The 23,125-nt window shown below is 53.3% G+C and overlaps 1 protein-coding gene and 1 long non-coding RNA gene across 51 annotated transcripts in view; both read right to left on the reverse strand.

The window, feature by feature from the left end:
- LOC100521877 (pseudouridine-5'-phosphatase) overlaps nucleotides 1–23,125 on the reverse strand; it is a 631,841-nt gene that overhangs the window by 596,182 nt on the left and 12,534 nt on the right. The window lies entirely within an intron of this gene.
- LOC146394452 (uncharacterized) lies at nucleotides 13,019–18,788 on the reverse strand. The gene is made up of 2 exons (XR_014835085.1): nucleotides 17,040–18,788; nucleotides 13,019–16,978 (listed from the first exon to the last, which is right to left on the reverse strand). It is a non-coding gene; the product is annotated as an uncharacterized LOC146394452 (long non-coding RNA).

The raw sequence follows: 23,125 nt of genomic DNA on the forward strand, positions 1-23,125 counted from the left end.
CCACCTCCAAAAGGTTCGTTACTATGTATCACATAGATAAACAAGAAGGCCCTACCGCCCAGCCAGGGGAACTCTACTCAACCTTTGGAGATAAGCTGTAAGGGAGAAAGAAGGATCTGAAGGGCATCAGAGGGGGAGGTGGGAGCTGGCCCAGGGCTAGCTACTTTCAGACCTTGCTGTTTTCATCCTGAGCTCACACCCATGCCAGGTGGGGACTGTGCACGGGACTCAGCCTCAGAGTCACTAAACTGTTCTTAGAGACGGAAGAAGGACCTCTGTTCTCTCTGAGCCTAAGGTTCTCATTGCAAGGGCTTTTTTTTTTTTTTTTTTTCTTTTCCTTTCTACAACCGCACCTGCTGCATATGGAAGTTCCCAGGCCAGGGGTCAAATCGGAGCTGCAGATGCCAGCCGACACCACAGCCACAACAATGCCAGATCCGAGCCTACGCCATAGCTCATGGCAACACAGGATACTTGACCCACTGAGCAAAGCCGGGGATCAAACCCACGTCCTCATGGACCCTAGTCCAGGAACGGCACTAATGTTGGCTGAGCCCATCCTCAGTGGAGGGTCCGTTTTCCCGATAAAGATGGAGGGGGCGAGGGCACCTCCCACTCTGTCTTGCAGGAAGCTGCGCCCCTGACCGTGCAGTCAGGCACCTAAGGCCAAGAGTACAGCCGTGAGCAGCACTATTTAGTAGCCAAACACCTCGATTGGCCCGTTAGTAACAAGCACCCCTGACAAGATCTGACCCTCTGCCCCGCCCCACTTGTTTCCAGACCAGACCTAGCATGCCGCATCGGGAGACAGCAAGGCTTCCGCAAATCTGAGATGCGTGGTCAGTTCCAGCCCGGCCGCCTTCTACCCGGACGTCCTGGGAGGACCTGCTCACCTCTCCGACCTGCAGTCTGCACCGAGGGTGCTGGAGAGCGGCCACTGGCCTGCAGGCCCAGGTGCCCAGAGGACTCGGGTGGGAGGCTGAAGCAGCGGGCACTCTGAGCTCAGCCGCTTGGGGTGGGGTGGTGGGGCTCGGTTTAAATCTATACGGGGTGTGTGGGGGGGTCCTAACAGGACCACACACCTGCCAGGCACTTTGTCACCCGGGCAGGTAATCTATGCGGAGCTGGGAGCACAGTGCCTACCCGACCAGATGCCCCAGGGTGGCCGCCTGGAGTTGCAGGAAATACCTGCCTTGCAGCTGCCCCATGGAGGGCGGTTAGGAACCGTCTGGGATTTAAGAGGAAATGACAAGCTGTGCTTTCTCCCTGACACCACGGCTCCCACAACGGCACAGAGCTGCTTCCTCTGAGAGGGCAGGGTGCACCGACGTAAATGCCACACCTACCTACATCCGTAAAGAAATATGAAATGGCTTTAACAATAAAAGCCCAACCCAACACAGGGTACATTTGGATAAAAGTGGTGGTGTCATTTTTCCAAGCTGTTGTGAGAGTATGTAGTAGGTCATTGATGACCAAGCAGATTTAAGAAAAAAAAAAAAAAAAAAAAATTCACTTATTCTGTTCACCTAAGATATTCTACCAGTGGTTTCCCTAACCCACTGGTTCTCAAAATGTGGTCCCTGGACCAGGGGCCTCAGAAATGCAAATTCCTTGGCCTTACCCAGATCTGCAGAGTATAAACTGGGTGGGGCCAGCACTGTGTGTCTTATCAAGCTCCCCCTGTGCCCCCAGGGAACTAGATGTGTTTTTACTAAAGCCCTGTGCTCTACAAAGTCAGTGAATTTATTTATTTATTTATTTATTTATTTTGCTTTTTAGGGCCACACCAGCGGCACATGGAGGTTCCCAGGCTAGAGGTCAAATCCAAGCTATAGCTGCCACCTGCACCACAGTCACAGCCACGCCAGATCCGAGCCACGTCTGTGACCTACACCACCGCTCATGGCCACGCCGGATCCTGAACCCACAGAGCAAGGCCAGGGATGGAACCCACACCCTTGTGGTTCCTTGTCGGATTCATTTCCACTGCGCCACAACAGGAACACCCCAACGCCAGTGGTTTTCAAAACCGGCCCAGTTTCACCAAGAAACGCTGCCTTTTCATGCTTACATAGATAGAGTGACTGGTAAAAGTGAAAGAAAAAAACAGTCTATTCACACGTGCCTCCATATTGCACCCCAGTTGTCCTTAAAGTTCTTTTGTGGAAAGTTTCATTTCTTTTTTTGTCTTTTTGCTATTTCTTGGGCCGCTCCCACGGCATATGGAGGTTCCCAGGCTAGGGGTCTAATCGGAGCTGTAGCCACCCGCCTATGCCAGAGCCACAGCAACTCGGGATCCGAGCCGCGTCTGCAACCTACACCACAGCTCACGGCAACGCCGGATCGTTAACCCACTGAGCAAGGGCAGGGACCGAACCCGCAACCTCATGGTTCCTAGTCGGATTCGTTAACCACTGCGCCACGACGGGAACTCCAGAAAAGTTTCATTTCTATAGACAAGAAAGTCACAGACGTGGAGAACAGACTTGTGGTTGCCGAGGGGGCGGGGGAGGGAGTGGGGTGGCTCGGAGCTTGGGGTCCGTAGATGCAGACGCCTGCCTTTGGAATGGGTGGGCACTGAGATGCTGCTGTGTTGCACTGAGAAGGATGTCTGGTCCCTGATGAGGGAGCATGATCACGGGAGAAAATAGAATGTGTACATGTATGTGTAACTGGGTCACCATGCTGCACAGGAGAAGAAAGAAAAATTGTATTGGGGAAATCACTATTAAAAAAATAATAATAATTTAAAAGAAGAATTAAAAAAAAGTAGCGGGGGGGGAAATAGTTCTTTTGTTCTTTGGAAGCAGCATGTCTTGGAAGAAACCTCAAGACACTTCTGCAGAACGTCCTGTGCTGAGAGCATCAGTGAAGGGGTTCGGCTCTCTCCGAGCAGGAAGAGGAACCATTTCCCATTTCCAGCCTGGGACCACGGAGCTGGAAGGACCAGAGTCGCCGGGGGCCTTGCGAGATCAGCCACTGAGGCCCACACGCGTGCCCCAGGGACGTTCTACCCTGGGAGCCTTGATGTCCCCGTGAAACACATCCAGTCTTAGGAAGGACCTCATCCGAAAAGACGTGTCTGCTCCCCACGCTGCACGATCCGGTCAGGTGGCACAGCTATCCTAGAAAGTGACCTCTGAAGGACAAGACCCTGCAAACGTGGCCAGCGCGTCTCAGGAGACGGCGCTGAGCCATCCCACACGGCGCATCGGATATCAGGGGCTGCCTCGGGCTCTACCTTGATGTCCCACAGCAGCCACACTGGCTTAATGATTTCTAGAACCCTAACGGCAGGAGTCTGTGCGAGGTCACTGAGGCCACCTGCTGTGAACCACTGCTGTCCCTGCTCCTGGCTCCCAGCACCAATCCAGGATCCTGTCGGTTCTCTGGCTCAGAGTCGCTTCTGGCACTTTGCTGTCGGCTCGGTCTGAGGGGCCACAGGGACGGGCAGGACCACAGGGGAGGCCAGGGCAAGAGCAGGCAGACAGTTTCGGAGCAGGCGGGCAGGGGCAGCCGGAGGCACGAGGCCTGCCTCATGGAAGGCGCTCCCAGGTGCACAGGGAAGTGACAAGGGCCCGGCAGGTGAGGACCAGCAGAGGCTGCTCACCCCTGGCTCTCCATCTGGGCCGCGGCTCGTGCTGGGCAGCGGCTGAAGGGCAGGCCGGGGACGGAGAGGGAGAGCCCTGCAGGGGAAAGTGGCCATTGCAGCGACACTGGCTGGAGGCAGCCACTAGGAGCCAGGCAACTGCCCAACTGGTCTGGGGCACATCTGGCTCTCCCGGGCTGGGCCGCACTGGAAGCTGCATCGGGGATGGGTGCTGCGGCTGCAGGGCTGTGGTCTGGCTTTCAGTTGGGATGCTGGGGAGGCTGTGGGTCAGGGCCATGCTCGTCCTGGGCACTGTCACACATCCTGCCTGGCACCTGGAAGGCGTCTGCCCCTGGCTGGCACTCTCACCTGTGCTGAGATCCAAGGCCCCTGTCCTCCGAGTGGAGACAGTCGCCCTGCAGGCTGTGTCAGCGTGGGAAGGACACGTGCAGCTACGTGGAAAGCCACAAAGTGAGCAGAGCGGCTGTGAGGACTGCTGGCGGGCCTCAGACATTTGTGTCCCAGGGAAGAAACGGGTCACTGAGCTGGGACCCACTGGGCCCCAGCCTGGCCCAGTCTCCTCCCGGACACCTGACCCTGCCCAGGCCCACACGAGCAGGTTCCCAGCCAGGCAGTGGCCCCACTCCCTACCTAGCTCCCTACACCTCTCCTGTGGGAAGCACACCTCTTCGCACAGGGGCATGGGCACCGACCATGTGATGGGCACTGGGAAACATGCAGGAAGTGAGACAGAAACGTCCTGGCGACGTGGCGCACATACATCAGCGACTGGGATGGAGAAGCTCATTCACGTTGTCAGGAGGTAACTCAAGAGCGTTTTTCTCAGTGAAAGACCTACTGAGATGTGGCACTCTGCTCACCCCAGGACCTGGAGCCCAGGAGCGTCCTCTCAGACCTAAGAAGGGAGGCCAGGGAGAGTGCGTGTGGGACACTGAGCACTCAGCGTCCTGGCATTCTGGGGAGGAGCACGGAAGGGGACCAAAACAAACACGCTGCCTCCAACAAACCTTGCTGTGTCCAGGTGCTGAGGGCACTCGGGGGCTTTCTCCTGCAGCCACGATGTGCTTTTTTTTTTGTAGGGTTGCACCTGCAGCATATGGAAGTTCCCAGGCTAGGGGCTGAATCAGAGCTGCAGCAGCCGCAGCAACACCAGACAGACGCAAGCCGCGTCTGCGACCTACACCATAGCTCACGGCAACACAGATTCTTAACCCACAGAGCGAGGCCAGGGATGGAACACACACCCTCGTGGGTTTGCTCCTGCTGAGCCACAACAGGAACTCTTTAACCTTTACAAGTGAGCCTCCGTGTAAGAGGGAGCACTTCCTTGTGTTTAGGAATGTAAAAGATTGCAATGAATAATTAACAAGCACGAAATTAGGAGTCCGGTACCACGTGCTTCAGATTCGCAGCCTGCTCGCTCTAGGAGGCCGAGAGAAAAGTATTTAAGGGTTTGACGTATTGTTTTCCACGGCTGTAAGCTATGAACTGTGAAAAAGCAATGATCAACGTCACTCCTTAAAATGATCTATAGTCATGATTTAACTGAGGGGTCTTTGTAAAGGAAAATTTTTGATTAGCATTTTGCATGATTCACTGGCATTATTAATTACTCCCTTTAATAGGTATGGGTATTAGTCAAGGATTTTTATTCTAGTAATCCATCATAAAGTTTTTAAAAAATCATTTTCAAAAATGAACTGGTGCATGGAGTTCCCTTGTGGCTCAGCAGTTTAAGGATTCAGCGTTGTCGCTGCTGTGGTTCAGGTTCGATCCCTGGCCTGGGAATGCCACAGGCTGTGGGTATGGCAAAAAAAGAATGAACTGGTTCAAAAATTGTTGGAGTTCCCGTCGTGGCTCAGTGGTTAAGGAACCCAACCAGTATCTGTGAGGACGCAGGTTCAATCCCTGGCCTCGCTCAGTGGGTTAAGGATCCAGCATTGCCTTGGGCTGTGGTGTAGGTCACAGATGCAACTCAGATCTGGTGTTGCTGTGGCTGTGGCATCAGCCGACAGCTACAGCTCCAATTTCTGGAAACATCTACATGCCGCAAGTGTGGCCCTAAAAAAGATTAAAAAACAAAAACAACAACAACAACAAAAAAAAACCCTAGACAAACATGGATGAAAGGGCTTTCACCAAAATTAGAGGAAGGAAAGATAAGCCACTGAATGAGAGAAACTATTAACTACCAACCCCAGACACACACACACACACACACACACACACACACACACACACACACACACACACACACGGACGGGACTTCTATCCAGAGTATACGAAGAGCTGCGCTTTACAAGTCAGTGATGAGAACCTAGAGCTGACAGAGGGACTGGCCCCCAGATGCCTGTGTCCTCATCTCCAGAACCTCTCAATATGGTACCTGGCACAATGGGCCTTGCAGGTGAGATTAAGGAAGACCCCTAAGATGCAGAGATGGCCCTGGAGGTGGGGGGGGGGGGTCCAGATGGGCCCCCATCATCACAGGTCCTTCTAAGAAGGAAGCAGGAGAGCAGAGGCCAGACTCTCCCCAGGGAGTGGGGCCAACCTCTAGGAGCCGGAAAGGTAAGAACATGCCCCTCGCAAGCCTCCAGAAGAAACTCAGCCTGATCAACCCCGAGATTTCAGACTGGTGTGGACTTCTGGCTTCCAGAAAGGAAAGATCATCAATCTGAGTTGTCTGAAGCCATGGGACTTGGGATAATATGGTACAGCAGCAATAAGCCTAGTACTCAATGCAACATAAAAACCGCTTTGGAAATCAGTACAGCAGTTTCTTTAAAAAAGTAGGCACTATAATGGAAAAAGTAAAAATCTTCACCAAAACTAAGTAAGTTTTCTACAAAGAAAAAGTATGCACGTACCACACAACCACTAACAATAAAAGCCACTAACAATCACGTGAATGAGTTTTAAAAACTTTATGCAGCTGTAAACCAACTATAAAGGAAACAGTAAAAATCATTAAAAAAATTTAAAAATTAAAAAAATTTTTAAAAATAAAATAAAAACATTGTGCTTAATGAAAGAAGGCAGATACAGACGGCTGCACCTGGGAGGATTCCATATTCGAAACCCCAGGAAGCACAGGCTTCTCTGCAGTTTCAGGTGCAGACTGCGTGACCTTGACGCCGGGCTGGACAGAGAGGAGATGGGCAGGGAAACTCCTCCGGTGGGGGCTGCGAAGAACCCCTCCCCAGGCAGGTGGACGCACGGTCCCGGGAAACTACACACTAAAACCGTCCCAGCTGGGCCCGGGACACTCCCTGCGAAATCCAGCGTGACGGAGGTCGGCAGGACCTCTCAGGGTCTGCTCAGAACAGACACTGGCAAGCAGGGTTGGGAACCCAAGAAGCTAAGGTCAGATGTGGCAGTCACGGCGGTTGGGCTGTTCCAGAACAGAGACGCCCCCGGGGTTCCGGGTCAGCCGGGGGCGATCAGTGGCAGGAGGTGGGGGGTGGGGAACTGGGCGGGAGAGGGGTTCCCTGTCAACCGCAAGGAAAGCTGTCTCTTAGAAAGCACGGCACCCGCGCCCAAGGAGAGAGAAACGACGCAGCAGTGTTGTCCCCTGTCTTTGGCCTAAGAAGAGGCAGTCTCTGGGTTTAAGGGATTAAAGGAGCCTTCCCCTCGGGAGACACCTGCGTGGCGTATTCCCGATTTCAACTGGAAGGACCCCGACCGTGAGGACAACTGGTCGACCCACGCAGACCGCATCTGGGAGACCACGTCTGCCCAGACGGTGGTGGAGCGGCAGGTCCATGAGAGCAACTGGTCAACCTGCACCGACCAGGTCCTTGAGAAAAAGTCCATGTGGACAACTGGTCGACCCACGCAGACCGGGTCCAAGAGACCAGCTCTGGACGCTGTAGGACACCTGTATTCTGGTGGCACAGGGTGGGGAGGTCATCCTAAAAGGCCCGACAAGACGTTCATCGGGCCCCCTGCTGAGGGGCACCCGTGGGCGAGCGAGCGAGGTGGGTGCTGTAGACACCATGCGTGTCCTCGGCCCCTCTGTTCATTTGTTAAATGCTGACTCCCCGGGTGACGGTAGGAGGGGTGGGGGGGCCTTGGGAGGTGATCAGATCATGAGGGTGGACCTCGGGAATTGGATCAGGGCCTCATGAAAGAGACCCCAGGGCGCCCCTCACGCCTTCTGTGACGTGAGGACAGAGAAGACACAGGGAAACAAGAGGCAGCCTCTCAGCAGACCCTGAATCTGCAGGCACCCTGACGACGGACGTGCCAGGCTGTGGATCCGGGAGAGAGAAACACCGGGGGGTGCAGGCCACCCAGGCAGTGTGCCTGTGCCCTGGCTGGGGCACAGAAGTTGAGCCTCCAGGACGGGCTCACCCTCCGGAGGACTGCCCAGGGCAGCCGGGCACCGCTCCTCCTGGTTGGGGAGCAGCAAGGAAGATAGGATCTCGGCGGCCACTCACGGTTCCAGGGCCTGGATGCAAGTCCGTCCTGATGGGTGTCGGAAGGCAAATCCCAGAGGCCCCCCGCACACCTGCCAGGTCAAGTCCCGGTGCCCCCAGTGAGCCTGGGCTGGGGCCAAACCGCCTTGCACCTACCACCCACCATCACAGACACACATCCTGGGGAAACCACAGGAAAAACCATCCCTCTCCTGGTGCTTTTACGAAAGGGCACAACCTAGACCAAGAAGGCGGACGGCTGTAACTCGAGCTTTTCCTCAGCAGCAGGTTTTACCTAGACTGCAGCAAGGTAACAGAAACGCCACGCGACACTTGGTATTCCAAAGCCCTTGTCTGTCCCTTCCACTGCAGAAGCTGGTGACGTGTGCCCTGCATGGAGCCCTCCCTCCCTCCCTGTCTCCTGCCTTCTCATCACCTACCCCACTGCCTGGCTCCTCCCGCCAACCCAAAGGCCAGGCCCTGGCAGCGGACGGCTCCGGAGCCAGAGGCAGAGGTAGGAATACGAAGGGGCTCCCACACACAAGAGAAGCGAGGGGAAAGAAGGAGCCAGGGGGCGAGAGGCAGAGAAAATGAGGAGTTCCCTTTGTGGCTCAGCAGTTAACGAAGCCGGCCGTAAGGGTGCGGGTTCTATCCCTGGCCTCGCTCAGCGGGTTAAGGATCTGGCGTTGCCGTGAGCTGTGGTATATAGCTTGCAGACACGCTCAGATCCTGCACTGCTGTATGTCTGTGATGTAGGCCAGCAGATGCAGATCCGATTTCAACCCCTAGGCTGGAACTTCCATGTGCCACAGGTGTGGCCCTAAAACGCAAAAAAAAAAAAAAAAAAGAAGCAGCAGAGAAAATGACATTTACTGAGGGCTGACAAAATGCAAGATTAAACACAAATATTTTCTAAAGTGGGGAGAAATTCAGGGAAATTCGGTGTAGAATATGGTAGGGATAAGTAAGTGCTTTTTAAGGTAAAAATCTCCCAAGCTCATCCATGGAGTCACTTTACAATTCAGAATTTTTGTGCCATTTAACAGTGTGTTAGTGATACATAAATGCTACCAGGACAGATTAAAAATAAGAATAGGAGTTCCCGTCATGGCTCAGTGGTTAACGAATCCGACTAGGAACCATGAGGTTGCGGGTTCGATCCCTGCCCTTGCTCAGTGGGTCAAGGTTCCGGCGTTGCCGTGAGCTGCGGTGTAGGTCACAGACACGGCTCGGATCCTGCGTTGCTGTGGCTCTGGCTTAGGCTGGCAGCTACAGCTCCGATTCGATCCCTAGCCCGGGAACCTCCATGTGCCGCAGGAGCAGCCCAAGAAATGGCAAAAAGACAAAAAAAAATAATAAGAAGAAGAATAAACTTTTTTTTTTTTTTTGCTTTTTAGGGCCACTCCTGCGGCATATGGAGGTTCCCGGGCTAGGGGTCAAATCGGAGCTACAGCTGCCAGGGTACGCCACAGCCACAGCAATGCAGGATCCGAGCCATGTCTACAACCTACACCGCAGCTCACAGCAATGCCAGATCCTTAACCCACGGAGCAGGGCCAGGGATCAAACCCGCTACCTCATGGTTCCTAGTCAGGTTCGTTTCCACTGTGCCATGATGGGAACGCCTAAACTTATTAAAAAAAAAAAAAAAAAAAAAACACTCCCTTTTAAACTTTTAAAGGTTTACTAAGTTTCAAGGACTCGTGCCAGGTCAGCAAGTTTATCCATGGACCACCCAGGATAAAACCAAGACATGCCTACGAAAACCCCACATCTCTCCACCACCACTCGGCCTCTGCGCACAGCACTCAGACCTCACTTCAGGGCTGTAGGACCTCAACTGTGGCCCTACAGGTGCCATCTGACCAGCAGCACAGCCACTGCTGGGAATGTGTGGGAAATACAATTTTTGGACCTGCTGCCGAGGTACCAGACCGGAGAGCCTTGGGGCCCCAGTGGTTTCTGTTTCCAAGAGCTCTCCAGAAGAGGCTGATGCCTGCCAGAGGGTCGGAATCATGAGCCTAACATTTCCAGCCTCCGGGCAATGGGGGGACATGGACTGTCCTGTATCATCACCATGGCTACCGCAGTCACCAGGGAGAGAGAGCCTGTCGTCACTGGCAGGCACCTCCCCTGGAACGTGGGCACTGAGATCCATGGCAACCCTCCCAGTCGGTACAGGATTACCCCATACCCAGTTTTCAGACAGGCAGAATGATGCTTGGGGTGCACTGTCTGGGACCAAAGGAAGCCGAGGAAGAGTCAGCCCACCCTTGATGCTTGGGGTGCAGTGTTTGGGACCAAGAGGAAGCAGAGGAGGAGCCAGCCCACCCTCTTATGTCTTAACTCCCGCTCTCAGTCCCTGTGCAAACCCACCTCTTCTGGAAGGGCTCGTATCGGCCAACCCTGAGCCCGGAAACCTCCATCCCCTCAACCCCCCACACCCTCATTGTGCAAACCGAGGCTCTCGTTTCGCCTTTGTCCCTGTTTCAGGCCTTCTTGTCAGACAAGATGCATGCAGGAGCTACGGCAGCAGCACTGCTGTGGGGCCTTCGCTGCCTATAAAGAGGCCTCTCACTCAGCTGAGGGAATTCGGCGGGATGACGACTGGGGTCTTGCCCCGAGCGAACTATCAGCCAAAGTCTCGAGGGTAAGTTTGCTCCAAGGTTCCCCTTAAGACCTGGAGCAGAATCGATCAGACCTGAGCGCAGACGGTTCCACGGGGTCACTGAGTCCCACAGGGACCCGGGTCGGTCTGTCATCTCACAGCAAGGTCTCCTGTGTGCACGACCCCCGGGCCCCTCCACCTGCCCGCCAGGACCCCCAGCAAAATCTCACAGCGCCTGAAAGTCAAGAAGCAAAAGGGAGATAAGTGTCTTCACGCTTATGGAGTCTTGAGAGACAAAGTTGGAATCTGAAGACTGCCAAGCACACACGTTCTGTGCTGAGAGATCAAGGAGGTGGCTGTTCAGTTTCACGTGCGCGTTGCCGGTCCAGGGGAAATAGCTACACGGCTTGTGACAGTGCGGGTGCCCCCTTAGGCTATTTAAGAATTGCTCTGGACCCTGGAGACTGCAGCCGGCTTGCCTGCGTCACGTTAACGGAAGCAGGGATCGCCACAGAGCGTCTCCTCTGAGACGCTGTCTTATCAAGCATGGGGGTCTTGGGGACCCCGGAGGCTTCCAGAAGCTCTGCTCACAGAGCAGGTGCAGTGAGTGTGGAGACTTGGGCAAGGGGGGACTCGAGGGCTGCCTTGCTGCTTCCCAGAGGTGTCACCTCGTCAAAGGGAAAAGCCCACTGGAAGCTGTTTCCCTGTCCCCAAAGCCGTCTGGGGATGCTACGTGCTATCTGAAAGCAACCATGCTGAACGGAGCACCTGCTTGAGTCACGGATGGCAGCATAGAAGTGGGGGACGCAGAAGGGGAAGGCGGGGCTTTCCTGTGAGTCTGCAGAGGCTGCCCTGGGAGAACCAGTCCATGATGGGGGCATAGGCAGAGCAGTGAGAGCAGACCCCCTGGCTGGGCCCTGGCCTCAGGAAGACGTGCCCATGCCCTGCGGGCTCCCGGCCCTGGTCCCCTCTGTCCCCGGGCACAGGGCAGAGAAACACAGGATGGCGCCACTCCCTCTGTGGAGTTAAATGAGTCACCCACGTGGTCCTGCCTCAAAGCAGGTTCCGCGCCTTCTAACTACAGGGAGGTGGGCTGAAGGGGTAACGGAGAGAAGAGCAGGTGTCCCCGGGCAGGACAGCGAGGGCGCTCCGAAGGAAAGGACACACAGGTAGGTGGCGGGGAGGGCCAAGGGGCGGGGAAGGGGCTGGGGCCAGGGGAGGCCCACGTGGGTGACGGAAGGGTGAGGCTCTCTGCTGAGGGTGGCACGGTGTGGGGGGCCCCCCTTGCAGTCCTGTGATAAAGGATAAAGCATCCTTGGCGTGCATTCGCGGTCTGACAGCATGACAAGGTCTAGTGTGCGCGGAGCAAAGGAGAGCGAGTCTCAAATCCTGCAGCTCCTTGGGGGTTTGTACAGACACATGCAGGAAGCCTGTGTGCATAATGAAGAGGAAAGAGCCCGAGGTGTAGACACGGGATAAAGGCTCTGTGCTGCACACACACGCTCCTCTCTGCACAAGCACGGTTTTGGGCAGGAGACCACATGAGCAGAAACGGCTTTCCAACTGGTTTTCCTCCACACAGGCAGGGATGCCCTCTCCCTCTCCTGTATCCTTCCTTCCCTCCCACGTTCCCTGCATGGCTATTTCAGAGCAGGACCTCAGAAGGAGCAGCAGGCTCTGGTTAAAGGCTGCCTCCCCACTTCCTGCGAGGAGTCAGTGGGCACCACCTGCAGTGGCACGTCAGCCCCTGTTTTTGCATCGGGATCCGTGCAAGGTCCTTCTGCTGCAGCTTCCGTGAGGGCCATGGGTGGCCGAAGCATGGCTGGGCGTGAGGGTGCAGGGCCCGGGAGGGGCACCCTCGCCCCCACTGGGGATGCCTGAGAAACGCCGGGCCCACAGGGCGGGCTCAGAGTCGGAGTCTCATCACCAACTCATAGACCAAAGTCTACGCAGAAGGTGAAACGGAAGAGAGCGTATTCAGACCAGGTAACCCCCACGTCCCTCAGAGGATAATACTGGAGTCCACTGGATCCTTGGGGCAGAGGCTCCTCGCCTGCCTGCTTGCATCTCTCACAAGCGTCCTATCCTAATAAATCTATTTCTTGGCTAAAAAAAAAAAAAAAAAAGAATACGTAACCTCCTCCCTGTGGAGTCATCATAAAATAGCAAAGAGTGAGTCGGAGAAAGGCAACACTCAATGATTTTCTCCAAAAAGACGGTGCTGAAGGTCAAACTCAAACCCTGACTAGTGCCAGCTTATGATTTTGTATTTCTTTTCCTTCTCCATCAACACTACTTTACGTATCTCAGTGGCGCTTGCCAAGCCAAAAGGACAAGTTCTAACTTGAAGGGGGCATTTAACCCAAGAAGTATGATACATTTTTATTTTTTTTTGTTTTGGAAGATATCAAGCAAAGTTTAGCAACACTGAAAAATGCAGTCCATTTTATACATGACTGTGTCTTGGTTCATAAGACTCAATGACCGGTTCAGATTTCCTGGGCCATCTTTCTAAATTATGCTAAAATTATGCTAAGCTACTTTAAAATGAGATGAAGGATAGTGTGTGATAACGCTTAAAAAAAAAAAAAAATCCTTCAAGTGATGGTTCTCAATCAGGGGTGATGTTGCCCTTGGGGAACATAAAAGACAAGATAAATGTGGTTTTTGTTTGTGAATCTCTTTCACTCCTATGTGATTTAAAAGACAACTGCGTAAAGCAATAATTATAAATCTCTGTGGACGGGCACATAAAGTATAAAGATGTAATCTTTATGACAAGATGAGCACAAAGGAGGATGGGAAAGGAGAGCCACAGCAGCAAAGGGTTTGTATGCTCTTGAAATTAAGCTGGTACTAAGGCAAACCAGATGGGGATAAGTTTGTTCACTGCAGTCTGCACAGCAACCACGATGTTAAGTTTTACATAACTTTTAAAAAAAAAGAGAGAATCGAAATGTACCCTAGAAAATGTCTCGTGAACATCAAAGATGACCGTGTTGGAGGAAGAGGAACAAAAGAACACCACAGATTTGTTTCTTTTTATTTATTTGATTTCACAGACAAGTGACAACATACCGTATTTGTCTTTCTCTGCCTGACGTGTTTCACAATGATACCACCCAGCACATCCATGTGGTTGCAAACAGCAAATTTCTTGAACTATGTAAAACAGAAACAGACTCCCAGATACAGAGAACAAACCAGTAGCACCGGAGGGAAGAAGGGTGGAGGAAGGACAAGATACACCAAGGGGATGAAGAGGTACAAAGTGGTAGCTATAAGATACCTAAGTTATAAGGATGTCACGTACCGCCCAGGGACTCCAGCTCGTGGTTGACAGAAACCTGACATACAGTATGAGCGACACAATTATCGAATCACTATGGCGTACCCGGGAACCTCACAGAATGTTGTAAGTGAGCTAATAACTTCAATAAAAAAAAATAAATGCAGACAGAGGAGAGTCTTCCTTAGAGGAGAATGGCAGTTAATAAACACACATCAAAGAGTCAGACAAGGAAAAGAAAATGGAGACAGCAAATAGCAAAATGCCACATATGAATCCTCTCTAATAAGAGTAATATATGCAAATGGTCACACACCCCAGGTAAAAGGTAAACACAAGCAGAATGGATGAAAAAAAGAAAAACCACATGATCCAACCATGTGCTATCACTAGACACACCGAAGACTGAAAGGCACAGAGAGGGTGAAAGGAAGAGAATGGAAAAGACGTCCAATGGACACAGTAACCAAAAGAGAGTCAGACTGGCCACATCAGACAAAGGAGATGGAAGAGAAACATTTCTATGAGAAAGAAACATTTCTACCAGAAAGAAACACCTTCAATAGAAATATTTTATCATGATAAAGGGGTCCCTCCATCAAGAGGATGCCATTATAAACACATATGAACCTAACAACAAAGCCCCAAACACATAAAACAAAAACTGACCAAGCTGAAGGGAGAAATGGTTGTGGGAGACTTTGATGCCACACTTTCAGTAATGGACAGAACAGCTAGACTGAATATTAGCCAGGAATATGCCACACCGGCTTTAAAACCCTTAACTACCTAAAGACCATAAACCATTGAGAGGGGATGATATGATGACACAGTCCATCCAACCATGAGGAAATAGGCATTCGTCTCAAGCTCACAAGGAGCATTCTCCAAGACAATATGTTAGGCTACAAAACAAGTCTCAGTAAATTCACAGATGATCAAACTCATAGCAAATATTTCCCTGACCAACAATGGGATGAAATGAGAACTCAGACACGAAGGAAATGTGGGGAAGTCACCCACATGCCAAAGCTAAACAACACACGCTTAAGCACTCAATGGTCCAAAGAGAAATTATAAGGGACGTGGAAGATATATGGGGATAATGAAAACACAAGCATACCAAAAGGCACGGGATGCAACAGAAGCAGTGTCTAATGTCCATGGACAGATGAGTGAAGAAAGATGGGGTACATGCATAACAATCGAATACGACTCAGCCACGAAAAAGAATGAAGTAATGCCATTGGTAGCCATACAGACAGACCTAGAGATAACATTCCAAGTGAGGTGACTCAGACAGAGAAAGACAAATGCCATATTTCTGACACATGGAATCTAAAATAGGACACAAATGAACTTATCCAGGAAACAGAAACAGACCCACAGACTTGGAAAACAGACTTGTGGTTGCCAAGGGGGAGGGGGTGAGAGGCGATGGAGTGGGAGTTTGGGATTAGCACATGCAAACTATTACATACAGAATGGCTACATAACCAGGTCCTACTGTACAGCACAAGAACGATACTCAATATCCTGAGATAAACCCTAGTGGAAAAGAATATTTTTAAAAAGAATGTATGTACAAACATTCCTATGTACACATATATTTATACATTCGTGTGTGTGTGTGTGTGTGTATGCGTAACTGAATCACTTGCTGTACAGCAGAAAGTCCCAAAGGCTTCCTTCCCCAGCTGGGTCGAGAGCGGCCATTCCTTTTCAAGACCTGCCTTCCACAGCCGTTCCCATGACTCCTTCCTGCTACCTCCTCCTTCCTGTTACTTGATCCCACCTGTTGGCATTTGGGATCTCTTACTGAAGGCACCCCAAGTCAGGGTAGGAAGTAGCATGGAGACAGGGCCAAAAATGGTTCAAACTGAGAACAATGCAAATCATTCTAAAATGCAGGAAATGCACTGAAATGAAAACAGAGAGCGAGCACACAGTGCCCCTCCTTTAAAGAGACACAAGCCGTTGTGTCACAGGCGTACTTCCTCAGCTTTTATGCAGAGTTTTGTACTTTATGGTGTGGATGTCGGGGGGGCAGGGGGGGAGAAGTTCAGACAAGTCAACTGTAAAAAGATGAGAGGGGTTAAGACTGGAGAAACTCGAGCTGTCATCCTGTTGGCTCAGCTCCTCACTGCACAGCCCTGGGCATCTACTCCCTCCCTGGCCTCTGTGGGTCGGTGACATCTGTAAAATGCTGGTCCAGATCATTTGGTCTCTTCACAGTAACAAAAACCCTAAACTTCTGGGTGGATTCGTTTGCTCTGACTGCCATGACAAAGCACTGCAGACCGGGGGCTTAAGCAACAGCAAAGTAACTTTGTGATGGTCCAGGGGGATGGAGCCTCAAGATCAAGGGGTCAGCACGGTAGGTCCCTCCTGAGGTCTCTCGCCTGGGCATAGAGACGGCCGTCTTGTCCCCCGTGTCCTCAAAGGGTGTGTCTGTGTCCTGACGTTCTAAGGACCCCAGTCACTGTGGATCTGGACCCACCCTAATGGCCTTATTTCACCTGAATTACCTTTTTAGAGACCCTGACTCCAAAGGCAGCTCTACAGAGATCCTGGGGGCTGGGGCTTCGACATGGGGACTTGGGTGGGACATACTTCAGCCCACAACACTGAGTGACAGATTTGCATCTACTTGGTAGGTCTTTCTATCAAAGGCAAGGACAGCCAATTAGAATGGTCCTTCTGGGTCTTGTTTTTTATAGGCAGGCACTAAGAACATAACCCGGAAACAAGGGTCAAGTTTTTTTTAAAGAACAGAGGTTTGCATAACATAAACTGGTTCACCTATCTCAGATTCTATTTAACTTGACCCAGGATTGCCGCCAAGATAAAGAAAGAGTAAGGCGTGTCTTTGGGACTCAAGAGCAGTGACATGGGCGCTTTCTCGACCCAAACAGGCAGAGTTTGGTCACCAAACTCAACTGACCCAGCTCTCCTACGGCAGGGGGTCTGGGAGAGGAGGCGGCAAAAGTGCCCATCCTATTTTCAAAGAGCTCTCTCAACAAAAGATCTCCGAGGCCCAGGGAGTGCCGCTGGGGAGATGCTGTCTCTTGCCCCCTCGTTGTCCAGGAGGCAGCATCTCCCCAGCGGCACTTCCTGGGCCTCAGACACAGAATGAAGGCTGATTCATGTTCATTTCTGACTCGTGGATATATGATCTTATACAGTGTCACACTAAGTCGGACAAAGTACACGGAAGAAACCCATTGATCAAACCCATGGCATCTTCGTGGCCCTGCCTAGGACGTGCACGGACGTGGGGCGTATACTGGAAGAAGGCAGAATTCTCAACAGGTTCAAAGATGACTGGATGCAGGTGGGAAGACATTTAGCTATGCAAGAAATGCAAACTCCAATCAGTTGGGTGGGAAAAGCTTTTTTTTCCCCCCTAACGCATAGGCACCTCTCAACTTCCAAAACATTCACAAGAGACGTTTCAGGCAAGGCAGGTCAACTGAGTACGTTCTAGTGTGTTATTTATTATTTTATCACTTGTACTGTTTTAATTGAATTTGGCCTACTGGGACAACAAGGCTGTAAATAAACTCTTAAATACACGCCGAGATGACTAATTTTCACACGCAACTGAAGACATTATCACAACTCTATTGGAAGCGTCAAGGGAACTTTATGTTTCTCGGCTGCACCCACAGCAGGCGGAAGTCCCTGGGCCAGGGGTCGGACCCGCACCACAGCCCTGACCCCGCGGCAGCAGTGATCATGCTGGATCCTTAACCTGCTGAGCCACAAAGCAACGTCCCCACTCATCACTTCTCTAAACTTCCTTTGTTAGGCGCGGAGGGAACGGCTGGGTATTCAGAAAGGTTTCCTGTGTTGATTGAGACGAAGGAAGTCCTGGGCAAGGAAATACAAACTCCTCGCTGTATAAATGCAGCTACAAGAGCCTGAAGGTGTTTAAGCAGATTAACAAATGTGTAGACAGAGTCAAACACTGTTACGACCTCTTAAAAGTAGTGATGAACATCTAGAATTGTCAGCAGACGAAGCAGACACTACGTGCTTAAGGGACAGGGATGCTTCCACGCCTTTAACGCAAACACCGATGACATTTGAAACCCCTGGCGCACAGGAGCCAACCCAGAACACGGAATCACATCAGTCATAAGCTCCCGGGCGGGTCGGCGATGCGCGTGAGAAAGGGCTGGAACCCAAGGGCACGGCGGGCAGAGAGCCGCTACGCAGGATGGACTCGTGGTCCTGGCACCCCCAGAACGGAGGGTCCCAGCATCAGGGGGTGGAGCTAGGGGGGGCGGGGAGGTTTGCAAATAATAAGATAGTTCGGCAGGTGCGGGAAGGGTACTCTGACCATGGGCCTGACCATCAAGCTTCCGTCTGGGGAAACATATTCCTGTGGTTATCGAAGGGCTGGACACCTTGATCATTTCAGGCCCTCTGTTTACACACTAGTGTCCACGCAACGAGCGATGGCGCAGACAAAGCTCAGGCAGCCGTCAGAGGAAAGATCAGGGCCCCCATGGTGACCCCTGCAAGAGTAACAAGAGTTATGTACACGCTGGATCATAGGTTCCCAAGCTCCCACCCCCACCATCTCCTTTCCATCAAGTGGCAACTGCTGATTAAGCCTAATTGCATCTCAACGGACTGGACTCAGCTCCCGAGGTGCAAGGACAGGCTGAAGAAGGCTCTTTTTTTTTTTTTTTTTTTTTTTTTTTTGTCTTTTTGACTTTTCTAGGGCCACTTCCCGCGGCACATGGAGGTTCCCAGGCTAGGGGTCTAATTGGAGCTGTAGCTGCCGGCCTACACCACAGCCACAGCAACGCGGGATCCGAGCCGCGTCTGCAACCTACACCACAGCTCACGGCAACGCCGGATCCCTATCCCACTGAGCAAGGCCAGGGATCGAACCCGAAACCCATGGTTCCTAGTTGGACTCATTAACCACTGCGCCACAACAGGAACTCTTGAAGAAGGCTCTTATGTTGGAAGATAGGACGGAGTCCTTGGCCCTTGGCAGGTCTGGCACCCATTCTTTAAGCCTAAGGGAAGCAAGCAACTCTGAGCGCGGGAGGTGCCAGGGCGCCGTGAGTGAAAGGCCACGCTTTGTCAAGGCCGGGGACACGGCAGGACGGTCCGAGGGCAGACACTGAGTGATGCACCGGCTCTTCTTCCGTTTCTGCTCTCACACGGCCCGCGGTGAACGGAGGATGCAGTGTGGCGAGAAGGCAGGGGTCTAACGCACCGGGTCCAGCCTGCCCCCGCCATGCCATTTAACACGCATCCGTCCATTCGGACAAGCAGGTGTTTATGGACTGGGCTTTCTCCTCCTGTGACAAACACACCACGTCTGGACTCTAAGTCCTCAGAACCCAACAGCCCACAGAGGCGAGAGATCCGGAGCTTCAGGGAGAGCTCGGTCTAGACGCCCGAGTTCTGTGCACGGATTTGCTTCCAGCCCCAAGGGCCGGGCGGAGCTCGGGCGCCCTTCAGAGGACTGGAGTGTTCGGCCGCCCCAAGGCCCCAGGAAAAGAGGAGCTGGAGGAGGACAGCCAGGACTGCCGCTCCGGGAAGTGCCACTGAAGGACGATCTCTCTGAGTGACAGCCTGGCCTTTTCCTGTAGAGTATGATCTTCCTTGTTTAAGGACGGAGACCCTTTAAAGATGCCGCCTCTGGGCCAAGGGCTTTGGGGAAGACAAAGGAAGACACCCTCCACAGCGTGTTACCACCCGAATCGCAGTGCTCAGACAGCACAGCACGTGCTCTGGGACTCGGGGCACGCCGCCTGCGTGGACACCTACTTGGGTGTCAACTCCAGAGGATAAAACGCAGCCAACAGCACCACCCAACACGTTAGCGACATTTCCAGGTTTATCCCAGCTGCCGGGGTTTGTCCCACGGCACACGCCTTTCTCTCCCTCATCTGGAAACCCTGGGGTCCCCGCAGCTAGATAACGCTGACCATGGACACACCCGCAAAGGCTGGGCTGAAAACAGCAGGTTAGGAAGGCGTCTGAGGGCCTACAGGAAGGACCCCGACCTGCTCCCTCTGGGGTCTGGTTCCCCTCCCGGCATCCGAATCCATTTCTATTTCCACCTGAACCAAACCAAAACACACACACAGCAAAGCACGACGGACTGAGCACAAGACAGTGACATTTTGAAAAAATAAAATAAAAATTTTAAAAACACATTCCCATCGTGGCACAGCAAAAATGAACCCGAAGAGCATCCATGAGGATGCAGGTTCGATCACCAGCCTCCCTCAGTGGGTTAAGGATCCAGTGTTGCCGTGAGCTGTAGTGTAGTTCACAGACGCGGCTCAGATACCACATTCTTGTGACTGTGGTATAGGCTGGCAGCATAGCTCCAATTTGACCCCTAACCTGGGAACGTCCACCTGCAGTAGGTGTGGCCCTAAAAACACAAAAAATAAATTAGTTAAATCTTAAAAAATACAGGAGTGGCACAGTGGAAACGAATCCAACTAGGAACCATGAGGTGGTGGGTTCGATCCCTGGCCTCACTCAGTGGGTTAAGGATCTAGCATTGCCATGAGCTGTGGTGTCGGTCGCAGACACGGCTCAAATCCTGCATTGCTGTGGCTGTGGTGTAGGCTGGCAGCTATAGCTCCAATTGGACCCCTTGCCTGGGAACCTCCATATGCCGCTGGAGCGTCCCTAAAAAACAAAACAAAAACAAAACAGCTAAATTTCTACATCCTGATTTCCTGGACGCACTCTCCACCTGGACCAGCGTGCCTGTCCATGTGGGGAGAGGGACCTCCAAACGTAAACGGAAAGGTCTCCTGTCTTCTTTGGATGTGCTGATGCCGTCCAAAGGCGTGTCCAACAGGATGGCCAAGTGTGCCCGTCTTCTCAGCTCGGTGAGAACACCAAGCCCTCTGTCTGTTTTCCATGGGGAACCAGGGTAGTTGCCATGCGTGACGTCGACCCCAAGGCTCAGGTGGCTGAAACGCAATCTGTGCCCGTGCCCATCACTAAACTGAACCCATCCATGTCCCGAAGCCTCACCCCTTCCTTCAGAAGGAGCCCAGTGGGGGAGGTTTAGCCACCTCTTTCGCCCAGTCCCTCCAGACCAGGCTGGCCAGCAGGCAGGCTGAGTGCCAAGCCTCCGCTCTTGGCTCCTGCCCCCACTTAGTCCCTGTAGGGGGTACATGGGGGGCCCCCAAGGCTACACCCATCTGCTACTCTCCTGGCACCTGCGAACGGGACCTACTGGAAGAGGGTCTTTGCAGAGGGATTAGGTTGAGAATCTGGAGACATCATCCTGCATTACCCAGGTGGCTCTTAAGTCCCACAGAGAAGCCACTGAAGATGGAAGCAGACGGGAGGGAGGCGGCCACGAGCCCAGGGCTGCCTGGAGCCCCCAGAACCTGCAAGACCCTGGGAGAGACCCTCCCCTGGAGCCCCTGAGGGGGGTGGGGCCCTCCCCCATCCCGATTTTGGCCCTGTGACCTCCAGAACTGAAAGAAAGTAAGCGTCTGTGGCTTTCAGCCTGGTCTGTGGTAACGTGCTGCAGCAGCCCTAAGAAACTGAGCCAGGCCTGACCTCATCTCCCTGGACACTGGCAACAGCCCCCTAGCCAGCGTCCGGCGCCAATACTGCTTTTCGACAGCAGCCCTGCTGACGAGGCTGCGCCATGGCCAGGAGGTCAAGTCTACGTTCCTGAGCCTGGCACACGGCTCACAAGCCCAGTCCCCTCCCGGAGACCTCTTTCACCGAGCCAGCAGCCTCTTCCCCAGCACTCAGCTTTGCCCACATCACCCGTCTGCCTGGAATCTCCGCAGCCCTTCTGCGTCCACCCCATCAACGCCTACAGCCCTGCCACGAGGCTTAGGGTATGTCCGGTCTTCTGGGAGGCACGCTGGAGCGTGGCCCACTTCCTCTCCCCACCCCACGCCCAGGGAAACTGGGTCAGCCCAGCAGAAGGGTGACATGGCAGGAGGATGGAAAGTGCCTCCCACAGCACGCAGCCCGGGGCGCCCCTGCCTGTCGTCCCGGGGATAGCCCACGCGGTATCCCTGCATGTGGCATCCTGGCCCGGCACCTGGAGAGCCGAGGGACTCACAAAGCAGAGTCCGCTCTCCTCAACAGCCCTACTGGATCCAGGCTATGGCACCCTACTTAAGTCCCTCTGAACCTAAGGCTCTATCTCCAGCCTTCAGGAGCCGCCCGCCCGGACGGACCCGCCTCCAGAGTGGCAGCTGGCAGCCACATGAACTCCTTGGGTGGCCGGCCTGGCTGACCCAGGAGGCGACTCTCAATGCTCTTATCAGGCTGCCCTGGGACTGGTTTAACAAGATGAGCGCTGAGATGGGGCATGCATCAGGCGGCTCCCGGCAGACGCAGAGATGGCAGAGGTGCTTGCGTGACGACCACATCCACGTGCACACACCCACGGGACCCAGCACAGGAGAGGGCGTCGGATGGATGCACGACAGGCAGGGTGCAGGGCTACCTCCATCTGCACCAACGCCCGTTCTCCTGCAAAGTATGTAGGGAGCAGCTTATGCCTGGATCCTCTGCCAGAGGAATGCGGGTGTGTTCTAGGGACAAAGCCCAGGTGAGGGGCGCTCTCTCGGCAAAGCCTTCTTCACCCGCACACACCGGGCCCAGAACTGTGTGCGGTCTCGCCCACGTGAGCACCCAAAGTCAACAACGGCCACCACGTTCCTGGCAGCGACAGAACCACCCCTGAGAACACCCAGGTCTGGTGAACTGCTGCCTCCTTGTCTCCAGCCGTGAGACACCTGTCAATCTCTGCCTGTGAAGTGAAGTCACTAGAGCTCAGGAGACCTCAGCTGGCTCATCTGCAAAATGGGCAAAGGCGGCAAGAAAGGTGTTGCACTACAGCGACACGGGCAGCAGTGAGCACACGGCGAAGGCTCTCTCCAAATATGAACTCTTATTGCATGAGGGTGAATGAAGGCTCAGGGTCTGGGGAAGGCCAGCAGCAGCTGGAACAACACAGACACGACCTGGAATATTGAGGAAGCGGTACTGGAATGCGGGCAGGGGGCAGGGCAGGACTGGAGGACGGGAAGGCGGCCTCGCCGAGGGTGGGTCCCAGGGACAGCAGGACAGCACAGAGAGCTCTGGGCGGGGGCAGAGTCTTCTCCGTGTGGATGGCGCTCAAGGAGAGGCGAGGGTGTCCTCGGCGGCCAAGGGGCCTTAGAGCA

The sequence above is a fragment of the Sus scrofa genome, chromosome X (assembly GCF_054392235.1).
Source record: "Sus scrofa isolate SSC_HxYL_T2T_F1_AM1 chromosome X, Sscrofa_HxYL_maternal_Yorkshire_Landrace_v2.0, whole genome shotgun sequence".
Classification (NCBI taxonomy): Eukaryota; Metazoa; Chordata; class Mammalia; order Artiodactyla; family Suidae; genus Sus; species Sus scrofa.